The sequence below is a fragment of the Stomoxys calcitrans genome, chromosome 4 (genome assembly GCF_963082655.1).
Source record: "Stomoxys calcitrans chromosome 4, idStoCalc2.1, whole genome shotgun sequence".
Classification (NCBI taxonomy): domain Eukaryota; kingdom Metazoa; phylum Arthropoda; class Insecta; order Diptera; family Muscidae; genus Stomoxys; species Stomoxys calcitrans.
Window position 1 is genome coordinate 131271331 of NC_081555.1, and position 12334 is coordinate 131283664.

The 12334-nt window shown below is 34.3% G+C and overlaps 1 protein-coding gene across 6 annotated transcripts in view; it reads right to left on the reverse strand.

Moving 5' to 3' along the window:
* LOC106093250 (uncharacterized) overlaps window positions 1-11301 on the reverse strand; it is a 115452-nt gene extending 104151 nt beyond the window's left edge. For 2 of the 6 annotated variants that reach the window (XR_009398016.1, XM_059366808.1), the window contains exon 1: window positions 11197-11301. The gene's annotated coding sequence lies outside the window, so the exon portion shown is untranslated. Of the gene's footprint in view, window positions 1-11029; window positions 11162-11196 lie in introns of those variants that run through there. The other 4 variants (XM_059366811.1, XM_059366810.1, XM_059366809.1 and 1 more) reach the window with 3 other exon arrangements.
* Between the last annotated feature and the right edge of the window lie 1033 nt (window positions 11302-12334).

Genomic DNA, 12334 nt, shown 5'->3' on the forward strand with positions numbered 1-12334 from the left:
TTTCTTGAAATTTTTTCTTTAGAGAAAATTTCTTGAAATATTTTCTTTAGAGAAAATTTCTTGAAATTTTTTCTTTAGAGAAAATTTCTTGAAATTTTTTCTTTAGAGAAAATTTCTTGAAATTTTTTCTTTAGAGAAAATTTCTTGAAATTTTTTCTTTAGAGAAAATTTCTTGAAGATTTTTCTTTAGAGAAAATTTCTTGAAATTTTTTCTTTAGAGAAAATTTCTTGAAATTTTTTCTCTAGAGAAAATTTCTTGAAATTTTTTTTTAGAGAAAATTTCTTGAAATTTTTTCTTTAGAGAAAATTTCTTGAAATTTTTTCTTTAGAGAAAATTTCTTGAAATTTTTTCTTTAGAGAAAATTTCTTGAAATTTTTTCTTTAGAGAAAATTTCTTGAAATTTTTTCTTTAGAGAAAATTTCTTGAAATTTTTTCTTTAGAGAAAATTTCTTGAAATTTTTTCTTTAGAGAAAATTTCTTGAAATTTTTTCTTTAGAGAAAATTTCTTGAAATTTTTTCTTTAGAGAAAATTTCTTGAAATTTTTTCTTTAGAGAAAATTTCTTGAAATTTTTTCTTTAGAGAAAATTTCTTGAAATTTTTTCTTTAGAGAAAATTTCTTGAAATTTTTTCTTTAGAGAAAATTTCTTGAAATTTTTTCTTTAGAGAAAATTTCTTGAAATTTTTTCTTTAGAGAAAATTTCTTGAAATTTTTTCTTTAGAGAAAATTTCTTGAAATTTTTTCTTTAGAGAAAATTTCTTGAAATTTTTTCTTTAGAGAAAATTTCTTGAAATTTTTTCTTTAGAGAAAATTTCTTGAAATTTTTTCTTTAGAGAAAATTTCTTGAAATTTTTTCTTTAGAGAAAATTTCTTGACATGTTTTCTTTAGAGAAAATTTCTTGACATGTTTTCTTTAGAGAAAATTTCTTGAAATTTTTTCTTTAGAGAAAATTTCTTGAAGATTTTTCTTTAGAGAAAATTTCTTGAAATATTTTCTTTAGAGAAAATTTCTTGAAATTTTTTCTTTAGAGAAAATTTCTTGAAATTTTTTCTTTAGAGAAAATTTCTTGAAATTTTTTCTTTAGAGAAAATTTCTTGAAGATTTTTCTTTAGAGAAAATTTCTTGAAATTTTTTCTTTAGAGAAAATTTCTTGAAATTTTTTCTCTAGAGAAAATTTCTTGAAATTTTTTTTTAGAGAAAATTTCTTGAAATTTTTTCTTTAGAGAAAATTTCTTGAAATTTTTTCTTTAGAGAAAATTTCTTGAAATTTTTTCTTTAGAGAAAATTTCTTGAAATTTTTTCTTTAGAGAAAATTTCTTGAAATTTTTTCTTTAGAGAAAATTTCTTGAAATTTTTTCTTTAGAGAAAATTTCTTGAAATTTTTTCTTTAGAGAAAATTTCTTGAAATTTTTTCTTTAGAGAAAATTTCTTGAAATTTTTTCTTTAGAGAAAATTTCTTGAAATTTTTTCTTTAGAGAAAATTTCTTGACATGTTTTCTTTAGAGAAAATTTCTTGAAATTTTTTCTTTAGAGAAAATTTCTTGACATGTTTTCTTTAGAGAAAATTTCTTGAAATTTTTTCTTTAGAGAGAATTTCTTGAAATTTTTTCTTTAGAGAAAATTTCTTGAAATTTTTTCTTTAGAGAGAATTTCTTGAAATTTTTTCTTTAGAGAAAATTTCTTGAAATTTTTTCTTTAGAGAAAATTTCTTAAAATTTTTTCTTTAGAGAAAATTTCTTGAAATTTTTTCTTTAGAGAAAATTTCTTGAAATTTTTTCTTTAGAGAAAATTTCTTGAAATTTTTTCTTTAGAGAAAATTTCTTGAAATTTTTTCTTTAGAGAAAATTTCTTGACATGTTTTCTTTAGAGAAAATTTCTTGAAATTTTTTCTTTAGAGAAAATTTTTTGAAATTTTTTCTTTAGAGAAAATTTCTTGAAATTTTTTCTTTAGAGAGAATTTCTTGAAATTTTTTCTTTAGAGAAAATTTCTTAAAATTTTTTCTTTAGAGAAAATTTCTTAAAATTTTTTCTTTAGAGAAAATTTCTTAAAATTTTTTCTTTAGAGAAAATTTCTTGAAATTTTTTCTTTAGAGAAAATTTCTTGAAATTTTTTCTTTAGAGAAAATTTCTTGAAATTTTTTCTTTAGAGAAAATTTCTTGAAATTTTTTCTTTAGAGAAAATTTCTTGAAATTTTTTCTTTAGAGAAAATTTCTTGAAATTTTTTCTTTAGAGAAAATTTTTTAAAATTTTTTCTTTAGAGAAAATTTCTTGAAATTTTTTCTTTAGAGAAAATTTCTTGAAATATTTCTTTAGAGAAAATTTCTTGAAATTTTTTCTTTAGAGAAAATTTCTTGAAATTTTTTCTTTAGAGAAAATTTCTTGAAATTTTTTCTTTAGAGAAAATTTCGTGAAATATTTTCTTTAGAGAAAATTTCGTGAAATATTTTCTTTAGAGAAAATTTCTTGAAATTTTTTCTTTAGAGAAAATTTCTTGAAATTTTTTCTTTAGAGAAAATTTCTTGAAATTTTTTCTTTAGAGAAATTTCTTGAAATTTTTTCTTTAGAGAAAATTTCTTGAAATTTTTTCCTTAGAGAAAATTTCTTGAAATATTTTCTCTAGAGCAAATTTTTTGAAATTTTTTCTTAAGAAAAATTTTGTGAAATTTGTTGAAATTTAGTTTTCTTAAGAGCAAAACGTGTCTTGAGAGAAAGGGTTTTGTTAACTTTTGCCTTTAGAGAAACTTCCATGCTTTTGGAGGTTTTTTTTGCCCTTATTAAGCCTTTTGGCGAAAGTTTTCCCAAATTCCGCTGCTGGTGCTCATTTTGGTTTTTTCACTCAACCCATGACTATGTTAGTTTTGGCAGCTTGTCACCACAGAACCTTGAAAACCACTGTACGTGCAATGAAAGAAGGCGTTTTATGGCATTTGACACGAGTCCGTTTGTTTGTTTCTGGTTTTTAAAAAATATGGACTGACTTGTGAACATCTGTAGATGGTAGTTCAAATTCACAAACACACACACTTCAGTTACACAGTTAGAATAACGCATTACAGGCATATGGTCGTCGGTGTGTGTGTGTGTGTGAAAAACATTTGGCTAGTGCAAGTATATTCTTGGCTTGGTTTTTGTTTCATTCATCGTAGCTGCTGCTGCTGCTTCTGCATCTGGTCTATAAAAATCTACGCTTGGTTTAACTGGGTTTTTCTTTTTGCATTATCCTTCATCGTTTTAAGTAGATGGATATGAGTGTGTGTGTGTGTGTATGTGTGTGCTCTCAAATGTTACTCGTCGTCGTTCGTCAAGTCCATAATTGTGCGACTACTTGCCCTGCCGACCGACTCTATTATGAGAGCCAATGAGTGAGTGTGCCTTAGTGATGTCGGATGTTTGCTTAAAGTCTTTTGCGGTAGAACGAACTGCTGCAATCGTTTGTTGGGATCTCTGCATTTACTGTTACAAAGAGTTCAAAACAGACTTCCAGAAGTCCTTCTTGTGAAGTTTTTAGTGGAAAGACGTAGTTTGTACAGCTTATCACATCCTTAGAAACCACAAACATATGGAAGCCATTACACACTTATGTTGTATGTGTGGGAAATCATTTCTTTGGGCTGGAGTGATGAAAAAGTCTTTGTTTACCTAATACAATGGCAGCGGAAGCTACAAATAGGCATGAGAAACTTTTTAAAACTTTTTATTTTGTAACGAAGTTGGAAACGAGCAGCTTCAGCAAAGGAAATATTTTTTCGATTTCTTTAGAAGTTGACTATCAGATATTTATATTTAACTCAAAAATTTATATTCGCATAATTACTTCGAGGTCCATATTGCAATGATCAATTTACCCAAATTTGGTTGACAGATTCGTGTTCTACTTGCAAATATCTTTTACTGTTCTGAATGATCTTCATTTCGATATACCTAATAGAGTATAAAATGAAACCATTCAAGTTCCATAAGTTCATTGATTTTGACTTCCATTCATTCAACAACAGTAACTGCTGCTGTTGCTATAAATTTATTCTTTGTTGTTGTTGATTGGTTCTTGATGCACTTTGTTTGTAATACCGTTTTATGTCAAGCAACCAAATGAAAGGAGTCACTCAAAAAATAAACCATTGACACGATTCGCAAAGTATTCGATCTAGCCATGTCCATCCGTTCGTCTGTCCGTCTGTGAAAATCACGAAAGCGGCCGATCGAATAAGAAATCCGCTTGAAATTTCGCTCAGAGACTTCTTATCGATGTAGGTCTTTGGGGATTGCAATTGGGTCATAACGGTTCAGATTTGGATATAGTCCCCATATAAACTGATCTCCTGTTTTGACTTCTTGAACCTCTAGAGTCCCCAATTTTCATCCTATTTGGCTAAACTTTGGCGGAAGGACTTATCTTCTGATTTCCAAAATCAGTGCTGAGTATGATCCGAATCGGTATGTAAACTGATATAAACCTATCTCCAGTTTTGATCTCTTGAGCCCATACTTCAATTTTTATCCGATTTGTTTGAAACTTAGCATTAGGATTGCTATTCTGACATTTAATATCCGTGCCAAGTATAATCCGAAGAGGTCTATAAACTAATATAGCTGCCGTATAAACCGATCCCCGGATTTGACTTCTTGAGCCCAAGAGGCCCAATTTTCATTCGATTTGGCTGAAATTTGGCGCAAGAATTCTCTTCTGACTTACATCACCAGTGCCTACTTAGATCCGAATCGGCCTATAAACTGATTGAGCCCCCCTATGTAAACCTATCCCCAGTTTTGATTTGTTGAGTCCGTATAGACCTCAATTTTCATCCGAATTGGCTGATACTTGGCCAAAGGATTGGTTTTCTGACAGTTTATTTACCGAATCGGTACATAAACTTATATAGCCCCCATATAAACCGATCACTTGTTTTGGGTGTTACAAACAAATTCACTAAGTTATAATACCCTGTACTACAGTAGTGCTGTAGGGTATAAAAATGAAGTTCCCTATTTTCATTACAGTTCTATAAGGCACCGTCTGTAAAAATTTCTAGAAAATCGGTTTGCCTTTAAAAAAAACTACCTACAAATTTTGTCTTTATGGAAAACTAGCTGGACCGGGCCCGCTCCGCTACCCCTTTCTTTACTTTATATGGAACAAAATTTTCCTTGGAATATTTATTGTCGACAATTAACAAGCTTTTAGTAAAATACCATGCTACGAAAATGGTATATCGCTTGACAAACAATTTAACAATCTGAATCCCATATGATCTTTATTGGCCTACAAATTTAAGTTTGGATGTAAGGTGTACTCCATTCTTAAAATACTTTATATCAGCCCGATATTCTCAAGATGTCTGATTAAGGGATGTTTTCGGGGGTTATGGAGTCCCCCAGACACTTGGCCCCGAAAAAATTTCAGCATCGTTCTCTTCTCTCAAATATTATTTTTTTAAGCCCCATACTGCAATTGGTTATGAGGGGAGTTTACAGAATGAGGCGTCCCCCAACAACTTGGCCCTAAAATTGGTTATCAAATTCGTTTTCTAATCTCAAATACCTTTCATATGAGCCACATATTGGTATGGTCGAAAAATGTTTACCCTTTGAGGGGTGTTTGGGGAAGGGGTGATGTCTAAAATGCCCAAATATCCAATACCATATACCTTTTTTTGAGCCCCATATTGCGATGGTTAGTAGAAAATTGCTGTTTGTGGGGTATTATGGAAAAGGGATAGACGCCCCGAAAATTGGTCCCAAAAGTGGGTATCACTTCTTGCTCTACCACCCAATTCTTTTCATTTAAGCCCCATATTGACATGGTCGCTAAATATGCTCGATTTAGGATTGTTTTGATGCGTGGGGTAGTCCCCCAAACACTAAGCCCTGAAAATATATCAGCAACGTGCGCTATTCTCATATATTTGAACCCCATATTGCCATTGGCCTCAAAATTGGATATCAAATTCATTTTTTAATCTCAAATGCCATTCACTTCAACCCCTTATTGAAAAAGCCAGCAAGTATGTCCGGTTTGGGGTATGGGCCTAAAAACTATGAATATCGAGCTCCACTGTCTTGAAGACCCAAATTGTCTTGGTGAGCAAATATGTCCTACTTGGGGGTTGTTATGGTGGTGGGACGTCCCATAGACAATTAGTCCCGCATGTTGATGTGACTTGGCTTGGAAAATATATATCAGATTCGTGTTCTACTCTAGAATACCTCTTATTTGAGACTCATATTGCAGTGGTGCGCAAATACGTCCTATTCGGGTGATGTTATGGGGGTGGGGTGGCCCCATAGACAATTTTCCCGAACATTGATATTAGATTCGTGCTTTACTTCCAAAGACCTCTCATTTGAGTCCCATATTGCTATTGTCGTACATTTTTTTTCTTTGGGTTTTGTTTTCGGGGATGGGCGGCCCTCGCAAATGCCTTTCGTTTGAGTCCCATATTGCCATGGTCGGTAAATATGTCCGATTTCGGGTTGGAGTGGTCCACCAAACACTTGGTCCGACAATTGGATATCAAATACGTTTTCTTATCTTAAATACCTTTCGTTTGAGTTCCATATTCTCGTGTTTGGTGTATAAATATATTTGGTAGGTTTTAGGGTGGGGCACCCCCCCCCATGTACCATATCCGAAATTTTAATACCAAATTTTTGTTTGTAGGTGACTTTAAGAGACCACACAAAATTTCGCTTCAATCTCCGAGATCTGGCGTTTCTGTTAATTAGGGTAAGGGGGAGGGTCCGCTCCCCCTTCAGTTATCAAAAATTTAATACCCTAAAAAAAATTCATTAAAATTTCTTTCTTAGAAAAAATTTTGATTGAAATTTTTTCTATAAGGGCAAAAATTGTTTTTTTTTTTTTTTTTTTGCAAAAATTTCACCTAATAGTTGTTGTTGTAGCCAGATATTATTGTATATCTGGAGGTGGCGATCCTCGTCAAACTCCTGTGGGAGAGCAAGTTCGTTCCAGTCCAAAGGACCGATCGCCACAGGAACAGGTTAGCTATTGGTTATTTAAAGACGCCAATAACTTGTCTTGTCGTATGGAGCATCATAGGCTCTCTCTCATTTATGCAAGAGCCGGTGCCGCCCTACCTCTCACTGAGACTCTCTGCTCGATACCGCTGATTGTCCGCGACTGCCGTTGCAGCTACTCCGTATGGAGCATCGCGCCCGGTAGCTCGCAGTTAAGCTTCTCGTGACAGCAATGAACACCATACAGATCGGACCTCAATGTTCCGGCCTGTGTGGTATTTTCTATATTCATACCCATATTTTCAATATTAAAAAAAATGTTTTGCATGTTTAATTGCCCGGTGTCGACTCCGGAGTCGGAGTTGAGCAATTTGCTTGGAGTCGGAGTCAAGTAAAAATGGCTCAACTCGGCAGCACTGGTTTCAACGGTGAAAAATTAACTAGTACCAGACTTTAAGAGAAAATTTCATTAAATTTTGTCTCTAGCATATTGTTCTTAGACAATTTTCATAAAAAAGTTTGTCTTTAGTAAACAATTTATAAAAATTGTGGTGTTAGAAAACAATAATTTTGTAAGGCCCGGGATGACTAAAAAAGTTTCATTTAGGAAAAAAAAAATTATTGAAGTTGTGACAAAAACAAAACAAAAAAATCTCATTTGGTCTTTAAAAAATTAATTTTTTTTTTAAATTTGAGGGAAAATTAGATCTCTACAAATATTTGTCGTTAAAAAATGGCAAAAAAGCAAGAAAGAAAATTTTCAAAAACTCCTTTAGATTTTTTTATACCCTTCACCACAGCATGAGGGTATACAAATTTCGTCATTCTGTTTGTAACACGTCGAAATATGCGTCTAAGACCCCATAAAGTATAGGTATTCTTGATCGCCATGATATTATAAATCGATCAAGGCATGTCCGTCCATCCGTCCGTCTGTCTGTCCTGTCTGTTGAAAGCACGCTAACTTTCGAAGAAGTAAAGATAGGCGCTTGAAATGCACACATAATTTTTTTTAGTGTAGGTCGCTTGGGATTGTAAATGGGCCAAATCGTTCCATGTTTTGATATAACTGCTATATAAACCCATCTTGGGTCTTGACTTTTTCAGCCTCTAGAGGGCGTAATTCTCGTCCGATTTGACTGTATTCTGAACGTGGTGTTTTGGTATCACTTCCAACAACTGTGTTAGGTGTTAATCTGTGTTAATCGGTTCATAACCTGATATAGCTGCCATGTAAATCAATCTTGGGCCTTGACTTCTTGAGCTTTTAGATGGAGCAATTCTCGTCCGCTTTGACTGAAATTTTGCAGGTGTTGTTTTGTTATGACTTCCAACAATTGTGCTAAATATGGTTCAAATCCTTTCATAACATGGTATGTCTGCCTTATAAACCGATTTTGGATCTTGTCTTCTTGAGCCGCTAGAGGGCGCAATTCTCATCCGATTTGGCTGTAATTTAGCATGAGTTTTTTTATATCTTCCAACAACTGTGCTTAGTATTTGGCAAATCGGTACATAACCCGATGCAGCTGCCATATAAACCGATATGGGATCTTGACTTCTTGAGCCTCTAAAGAGCGCAATTCTCATCAGATTTGGCAGGAAATTTTTACAACCATGACCTTCATCATACGTGTCCAATATAGTCCGAATCGATCTAAAGCTTGATACAGATCCCATATAAACCCATCTTCCGATTTTGCTTCTTGAGCCCCTACAAGGCGCAATTCTTATCAGAATAGATTGAAATATGACCCAATGACTTCTACTATGGTTTCCAACATTCAGTTCATTTATGGTACGAATAGGACTATACCTTGATACAGCTCCAATACCATAACAGTTTTTATGCATTAGTCTTTATTTGCCTAAAAAGAGATACCGCGCAAACAACTCGACCAATACTATCCATGGTGGAGGGTATATGAGATTCGGCTCGACCGAACTTAGCACGCTCTTACTTTACTTTTGAAACATTGTGTTTAGAAAAATAAATTAGAGGGGTCCGTGCCTGAGGCAAATTTTGTCTCTATAGAATATTTTATTGAAATTTTGTCTGTGAAAAACTTGTTTCGGGAGCCCGATCCCCCATACCCCTGGCTACGTCCCCAAGGGGGCTTTATACATATGGCCCAATTCCCAATTGCTATCTCCAACGACATTCACTAGAAGTATGGGTGCAACATTTCAAACGCATATCTTCCTTCATTGGAACGCTATCGTGGTTTTGATAGGCGAGTGCAAATAGTTAGACAGCTATGGTCTAGATCAAAACGTCCCGGTAGCTGAGTTGGTAGCGTGCTCGGATTGCCAGTGCGGGTCGTGGGTTCGATTTCCAACAGAGGCCTTGGTCAGTCGCTACTGTGGTATCACAATGAATCTGTAAAGGACTTGCCACTTTTACCTAAGCAAACCTAACCTAGCCAACTTAAAATTTTTTTTTTTTAATTTTTATTGCTTTTTATGACCAAACAATTAGTTTTTATAATTTTGGTACATATTTTTTATTTTTTGATAACCAGATGTTGTTATAAGTGCGTGTAAATGTATGGGAAAACCTAAGAGTTTGTATATTTCATGTGCTGCGGTCGTTAAATTCTTCCTTTTTGGCATTTGTGTGTGTTTTTTTGTGCAAGAGTGAGAGTTGTTCGTTTTTTTTGCTGGCTTTCATTTGTTTTTGCAGTCGTTTCAATTTTGAATGAATTATGAATGTTATCTTAACATTTGATTTCATTAGATGTTGTCTTTGTTGTTGTTGCTGCTACTTCTCCATTTTTGCTAATATTGTTGGTGTGATGTTGATGGGTGGCTCTTCTCTCGGTTGGGTTGTCTGCTGTGGTGTTTTGATTACCTACAACCGAGAAGAACAATAACAGCAACAAGAGTACAACAGTAGCAACACTTTATGACAAACATCAATTTCTGGGTGCAAATATATGGCCTCTAAAAGGCCCCTAAACAGCAGCAGCAGTGACAACAACAACAACAACAGCGACACTAATAACATCAAAAAACACCATATACTCGTATTTGTATGCTATATTAGTTTGCCTTCACTTTGGTACAAATTTCAAAGTTATTACGGAAATTTCTTTGCCCATTTGTTTTTGTTGTTGTTGCTGGTTTTCCTTATTTAATTACTTCCTTCTTATATTTTGTGCAAAATCGTTTAAGCCAATGCCTAGGCTGGCAGGGCATACCAGGGGGGAGGGCAAGGGACAATGTGGGGTTTCTATGATGATAGGGGGCAATTCTGTTTTTTTTTCTTTTGGAATTAGGCAACAAGAAAAACAAGAAAAAATAAAGCCGATTGTGGTGATAGCGTTCACACGTTTTTACGTTTTATTTTTTCATTTTTGTTTTTGTTTTTCCGATTATTTTTTTTATTATTTATTATTCACTTGTTCACAAAATGTTTTTAATGGCTTGATTTGTATGTGATTTTGTGATTTTATGATTTTCCTCAACGGATTCTTGGCGACAACAAACGATTAAGGCGACAGCAGCTCCAGGTGTGTTTTTTTAAGTGGAGGGGTTTTGTAGTTTTTACATTTTTGTTCATTTTTGGTGTTTCTCAAAAAGCACCTAAAAAGTCCTTTATGGTAAAATTCACGTTTCTTGTGCGTTTGTTATTTTTCTTTGTATTGTTTGTCAACCTCCTTTTCCGCAAAAAGGGCTTTAGAGAGAAGCGAAAGAATAAAAATGAATTTTCAAGGTTATTTGAACTTTGCACGTGCACGTTTTGTTGTGTGAGCTTAAAATTATCGTTAGCGTTTTCTTTTCATGCCATTTTCATCTTCTCCCCATCAACTCAACATCATCATCGATAAGGGGCCAATGCGATTTTTGTACACTCCACGTTCTACACCGAAATGTGTGTCAAATCTGTTAACGCACTTCTCTGCTACTTCGTGGCAAAGGGAGAATTTTTTTTCCATATTTTGTTTTTGGGGTTACAACTTCTGCTCTTAAGGGGAAAAAGTTTTATTTGGGACTCTTTTGCTATGCCTAAAACATTTTCTTTTTTTAATTTAAACACTTATTAATTTTTAAACCTTTTTTTTGCTTTGCTTTTAAAAAAATGTCCCTTTTCTGGCACTGCGGCTAAACTTTGTTTTTTTATTCTATTTTTTTTTAATTTTTTTTGTTTTCCTTAAAGGATGAGTATTAAATAGCAGTAGAACATCAGTATTATAAGAAGTAGAATAACAACAACACTAACGATACAATTTAAACTCGTACTGCGTATAACGAGACTAACTAAAGTTATCTGGTTAAAATTTCAATTGCAACTGACGTCTGTGCCAGACGTGTGCTAAGGTTTTAATGAGCTGCTCTCCCTGTTCAAACTAAACTGAACTTTTTGTCTAGCGTTTTTTATTTTCTCTTTATTACCCCCATACCCCCTCCATCGCTTTCCCCTTGTTATGATGGAGCATTGCTTTCCATTTGATTCTCACAACGAGCTCTTCTTGTTTTTGGTGTTACAGTTACTCTTCTCTTATATGAGCACGCATTGTATGGGGAACAGTGTTGCCAGAATAAAAGAAATTTACCGACCACTAAAATGAATGCCCGACCAGCAAGGCTAACACGGGATAACTAAGAGCACTTTAAGCTCCGACTTGTGTGGTGTCCATCGTTATCACGGGAAGCTTGTCTGAAATTTAACGGGCGCGTCCACAGGTTGCGGATAGTGAAAAGCTCCGTTTTTTTGCAAATGCAAATTTTGCCCATAAACATTCCACAGGGGGAACAGGGGGAAAACTTCTTACATATCAAAGAGTGCAGTCTGATTCAAGTTTAAGCTCTATAATAAGGGGCCTTCTTTTCATAGCCGAGTCCGAACGGCGTGTCGCAGTGTGACACCTCTTTGGAGAGAAGTTTTACATGGCATAATACCTCACAAATGTTGCCAGCATTAGGAGGGGAAAACCAACACTGCAAATTTTTTCTGATGGTCTCGCCAGGATTCGAACTCAGGCGTTCAGCGTCATAGGTGGACATGTTTACCTCTGCGCTACGGTGGTCTCCGTTTTTATGCGGAGAAGCTGTAAATGCGGCAGAGGTCAGTCAGCGACCTTCGAGAGGACAGTCTCAGTGAGGAGTCAGGTGGCACTGGATCTTAATTAAATGCAGAGTGCCAATGATACTCGAGATGACAAGGCGAGTTATTGGCCCCTTGAAATAACCAATGGCCAACATCAGCGTCTGTTCCCAGGTTAGAGGCGATAGGAGGCGGGCTCGGATCCTGGAGCAAGCGGCTAGCGACAACGAGGGATACATGTTCGATCCCACAAAACCAATATGGTTGGGGCGCTGTATTTGGGTACCTGAAGCCTCTTCCAAGAAACCCATGG